The sequence below is a fragment of the Lipotes vexillifer genome, unplaced genomic scaffold (assembly GCF_000442215.2).
Source record: "Lipotes vexillifer unplaced genomic scaffold, Lipotes_vexillifer_v1.1 scaffold1308, whole genome shotgun sequence".
Classification (NCBI taxonomy): domain Eukaryota; kingdom Metazoa; phylum Chordata; class Mammalia; order Artiodactyla; family Lipotidae; genus Lipotes; species Lipotes vexillifer.
In genome coordinates this window covers 191,206-197,209 of record NW_006792522.1, presented here as the reverse complement: position 1 = coordinate 197,209, position 6,004 = coordinate 191,206, and positions in this window count along the sequence as shown.

Here is a 6,004-nt window from a genome sequence, read left to right as displayed (position 1 = left end):
GTTCAACAATTTTCCCTTGTTTTCAAACTTCTCTATTTTTATTTGTATTTTCTGGTATGCCATTTTCTTTAAGATCATGTCTATCATTTTTATGTTTATTAATATGATGTTTCGAGTTAGTTCTACCTTATAATATGCCTTTTGCTTTGGATGTGACTTTGCTTTCTCTCTCTTACTGTAGCCTCAGCTACTACTAAACATGCATGCATTGTGTTTGTGTGTGTTTTTTCCAGCTGAAAATTAAAAATTTAGATTTTTTATTTAGATTATTATGACTAATGTTAACATCTACATCTTAAAGTAATAATCTTAAGCTTCTATTATTAGATTTATCAGACTTAAATGGTTGCATGATGTTGATTTTCTTAAGCACTGATCATCAGCCATGAAAGAATAGTGAATTTATCACCTAATTTATTACTTTGCCTTCCACTATCCTATTTTTGGTTTGTTCTTTTCTGTAATATCATTATTTATTACATTTAAAAATTTAAAACCACAATTACCATAATTGTTTTGAAAAGGACTCAAGGGTGCTGTGCTTACTGATTTATCTCAGGTCTAAAGATAAATCTTCATACTTGAGAATTAGTTTGTTTGAATATTCTTAATTGCCACTTATCTTTCTTGAATATTCTTTAGACACATCTTCACAATCTACTCATCCCATGTGGACATCTAAGGTCAGGCTGATTCCCCCTGAACAATAAAGGGTTAATTTGGAAAGTCAAGGTAGTCCACACCCTGTATGTTCCAAACGAAATTTGGCCCTTGTCTGGCTCCTAGGAGATAACCTCTAAGCCCTTGGAACATCTTGTCTGATAAGAGTATCTGTATCTGAGGGCCTTGGACCATGCCACATTGACTATGTTAATAATGTGATTTATGGTGGGGGCCTGGGGTTGTACGTAGCCGCTTGACTTCTGGAGGGGTGGGAGTCTAAATGTCAGCCATGCCAGTTAACATATTCATGTAAATGACCCTAATAAAAGTCCTGGACACCAAGGCTTAGGTGAATGAGCTTTGCTGGTTGGCAATATTCCATATGTGGTATCACACAGGTTGCCACACATATAGTATATTACTGGGAGAAGTGAGTGCTATCTGCAAAAATCCAACAGGAGAGGGAAACTGGAAGCATTCCCTGGTGTCTCCTGAATTCTGCCCTAGAAGCTTCTTTCCTCTGCTGATTTTAGCTGGTATTCTTTCACAGTAATAAACTATAACCATGAATACCACAGCTTTTCTTAGTTCTTTGAGTCTTTCCAGTGAGTCATTAAACTTAACTGTGGTCTTGGGACCTGTCCCCTCCAAACAGTACTCCCTTTATAGTTCCTTTTTTTTTTTTTTTTTTTTTTTTTTTACAGAATAGGCATCCAGATGGGGAGGTCAGGGATATGCAGGCTAGTGAGGGAAATCAAAAGACATCTGTAGTCCCTGCTTGACAGATCAGGATTTTTTTTTTTTTTTTTTTGCGGTATGCGGGCCTTTCACTGTTGTGGCCTCTCCCATTGCGGAGCACAGGCTCCGGACGCGCACGCTCACGGGCCCAGCCGCTCCGCGACATGTGGGATCCTCCCGGACCAGGGCACGAACCCCCGTCCCCTGCATCAACAGGCGGACTTTCAACCACTGCGCTACGAGCGAAGCCCTATAGTTCCTTTGAAATTTTTGTCTTTGGGGGCATGCAAAGCAGGGGCAGGTATTTTTCCATTTTAGGAAATTGTTAATTTCATTATTTTGCTTTCAAGTGTGTTTCTGTTTCAACTCTTCTGTTTCTTCTTGAAGGATACCAATTACACTTGTGTTAGCTTTGAATTTTCTGTCATCCATATTTATTTTCTCTAGTCGTTTCTAGCTCTGTTGATTTCCATTTTTTATTTCTGTGTTTTTTCAGACCTACTTTCCATGTTCTTGACTGTTTGGAGTTGTGCTTGTTTTTCTTTTTTGCTTCATCTAAATGAACATCATTTCTACAGTTATTTTATTTTCTCTTCCCTTATTTTCTGAACTCTTCTACCAGCATTTTTATATTTACCTTTGTATATTTTCTTTGAATTTTTATTTCAGACAAACCATATTTTCTTTAATTTCATTAATTTCTTATAACATTTACCCACAAATTTGTAAAATAGCTTTTCTGATATGTAATTTTGGGAGGTGTGCATCTTTTATCCCCTTTTATCCTTTCCCTTTTTATATTCCTTTCCTCTCTTTTCTTCCAATATCTTTTCACAAATTCTATGCTGGTTCCTTTGTAAATTTTTTTCACCTTTGAAATGCAGGGTTACTTTTTTGGGGCTGGCTATTTGCTGAAGGATGGTTTGAGTGAAGTTAAAGAATAGGGTCAATAGGCCACATGGACTTCAGCCCATTTTCTCTGAAATCTTTCTCATGAATACTCTCCCTGAGGATCATTCTCTGCTCTGGCATAGAAGGAAATAAGTAGAGAGAACCCTAAAGCCGCGTATGTTCCTGTCCCCTGGAGTGATTTAACAGTTACTTCTGCTGATCCACCAAGACTGTCCTCAGCAGTGATTTCCACATGCTTTTTCTTTTCTGACTTGCCCTATTGAAGAGTTGGCTACATTTTAACAAAGAAGCAGATCTCTGTGTTTCTTTATTAGCCTCCTCTCCCATCTACGCTGCCTTTTAAATTGTCTGAAACTAATTGTTTAAGTCAGTTGAAACTTACAAATGGACTGAAGAGGTTGTGATTTGCTTGTTTTTAACTTTAGCTTAGGAGTTATTTTTCTATATATCTCTTGTTTCCTTTCCGTCCACCATGCCTTAGATTCAGATATTATTCTGGGATGTTCTCTAAGCTCTCATATGTACCCAGATCAGCAACGAAGTTTTGTTTTGTCCCTCAAGATATATGTTGCTAACTGACCAAGGCCCATTTAATAGAGCTCATCTCCTACATTCTTTTTGGTAGTTTCTAAAGATGTTTGATATAAATAGGAGTTAACTACCTCACACATTTACTACCATGTTAAAATAAAAGCAAATCTCTGAACAAGCACTGTCCCACATATAAAAGACAACAAACACTTATTACAGAGGAAACAGAAATCATGTCATAAAATCTGTTTCAGAAGTTTGACAAAAATCCCAGTTCTCTGTCCTTTTAAGTACTTGAATCACATCACATGAAAAGTCTGTAAAAGCAGAGAATAATATTCTAGAGGCAAGTTTATCCTTAGGATTGTCATCAGGAAAATAGAAATACTTCAAAACAAATTTCTGGATATAAGTCTGTTCAGTGATCAAGTTTCTGGCTTGCCTAGATTCTTAATACTATTAATGAGCAATAAAAAGTTTAGCTTTTCCAAACCTACTGAATTTAACATTGAGAACGCATTTCTAATATTCATCATGCCATTTGACAAACCAATGTTTTCACTAATAAAAACACATTTTTACTTCAAATTTGCTAATGAGCAAATATTTAACTATTGATCTAGTTAAGGATTACCTTTGGATTAAGGTCTTTTTGATATAATAACAGCTAATCACCCCTGTCATATGGTTTTCTGATTAAAGCAACTGATTGCCCCTAGAGTTGAAGCTTAAACTAACTAGTACATACTTACTACCATACTGTCTATATCACTCTGCTACGATGTTGAAATCTTTAAAAACAGATTACAGATGAGAAAAAAATGCCCAATTTACTTTTGGAGAAACTGGCTCAATTCCCAAGATCAGCTTTTCAGCACGCAAAGTACCACATGTCATCACTCTTGGTAGCACTTCTTTATACATTATATATCTAGATATACACTAACTGTATCAAGGACAAAAGTTTGGGGCTTTGAATTCTTAATTTCATCATATTTAAGAAAAAGTTCCAGGAAGAACTCTCTTCATGGCCTCATTCTTCAAATCAAATATCTACATGTTCTTTCTTGGAAATTTTCTGTCCTTTATTTCTCTGTGTGTTTTCCTTCAACTGCCCAATATTTTTGTTTGTTTTAATTATTGTTTTTACTTTGATATAATTTCAGCATTACAGAAAATGTGTAAGAATAATATCCAACCCAAGACCATATGTTCAGTTCCTCAGACTTATCTTTTATGGCCCTAAATTTTTAAAGAGCACATGGAAAATACCCTTTATTTGAGTTTGCCTGGTGCCTCCTAATGATTACAGGTCATACAGTTTGGCAGGAATACTACAGGATATATTTTGTATCCTTTAACTTTAAGGTACACGATGTCCATTTGTCCCTTGATCTGTCAACTACAAGCTGGAGACAAGCCAGTGGTGTGGTTCCGCTCCGAGTCTTAAAGCCTGAGAATCAGGAGCAGTTAAGATGTTATTTCTAGTCCAGGTCCAAAGGCCTGAGAACCAGAGTCCCATGGTGTAAGTTCCAATCCAAGGGCAGGAGAAGACTAATGTTCCAGCTCAAGCAATCAGGTAGAGAGAGTGAATTTTCCCTTACTCTGCTTTTTGTTCTATTCATTCCCTCAACAGCTTGTATAATATGTCCACTTATATTGGCGCAGGCAATTTGTTATACTCGATTTACTGATTCAAATGTTAATCTCATCTGGAAACATCCCCACAGACACATAGAGAAATAACGTTTAGCCAAATATGTGGACATCTCATGGTCTAGCCAAGCTGACCCATAAAATTAATTATCACAATAATTTTCATCACTTGCAAGCCCAGAGAACTGGGATGTTTACTAGATTATTTTTCTGTACTCACCTACCCCTTCCAACACCTAACAATGCACTAAGAGATGTAATTAATATTTCCCTATGACTCTCAAATCTGTCTCCTCTTTCTCATTATCTCTGTGACTATCCTAGGTAAAAGCTTTGTAATTTTATAATATTTGACTATAGAGATTTTGTAACTAACCTCTCAATCTCCAGCACTGTCCTTTTTCAATCCATTCTTCCTGTAGCTGTCAGTGTCAGTATTCTATATGGTTTCCGACCGTAACAACTTTGCCTCTTTTAAACACCACGGTGCTAGAACAGTGATTAAGATATAATAAATATTCTATAAATATTGGTTGAATAAAAGAGTAAAATGCAAACTTGAAAATGTAATGTCCAAACCAAAATCACTCCATCATTTCTCACAGATTTACAGACATTCTTCAAACACCTTGGCCTAGCAAACAAAATGCAGGCTTACCTGGAGCAAATTTATCATCCACCACCCTTTAATACTCCCTATTTGCTCCAGTGATACAAAATTATTGTTTTTCACATAACCCATAACCCATCAATCTTTCATACATGCTGTTACTTTGACCGTTTCACTCTTTTTCGAACTAGCTATAAACGAATATTTTTCAAAAAAATGTAGCTTGATTCTTACTTAATCACCATGTACCCCCTGATGTCATACAGATATATATTTTTTCTGTCACCAGTAACATACTTCATCAAAACACTTAGTTCACTGAACTGTAAGTATTGTCCTATTTTTCTCTCTCTTTTTGGGTAAGGGCCATTTATTATTTATGTTTTCACCACCAGTTTATAAGTGAGTACCTGTTATAGGTAGACCATCAATATATATTTGCTAAAAAAGTGAATTCTGAACCCTACATGTCAAATAACCTTTCACCCCATATCTAATTTTAGTATTTCTGTTCTACTCATCCTTAAAACTGTTTTCACCTCTTCCAGGAGAAACAGTCTATTTACCTTCTTGGAATTCAATAATCTCTCTTTGCTCTCATCACTCTTAATGTTTGTCATTATTAAAACATTTAAATCAATCTGATTTGTAGTATAAATGATTATTTGTTTTTCTATCTCCCCAAGTGAACTATAAACCCTGTGACAACAAAATCTATGTCTTCGTTCTACTAGATATACTAAAATAATTATATTACCAATAATAGTACCTTAAGGAAAAAGAAGTTTTATATTGAGTAATTGTCAGAACTTTATTTCATAAACAAACCATTGGAGCTAATCGTGGAAGTGAACCTTTCAGGGGCAGGATTTTTATGGAGAATAAAAGGAAAAT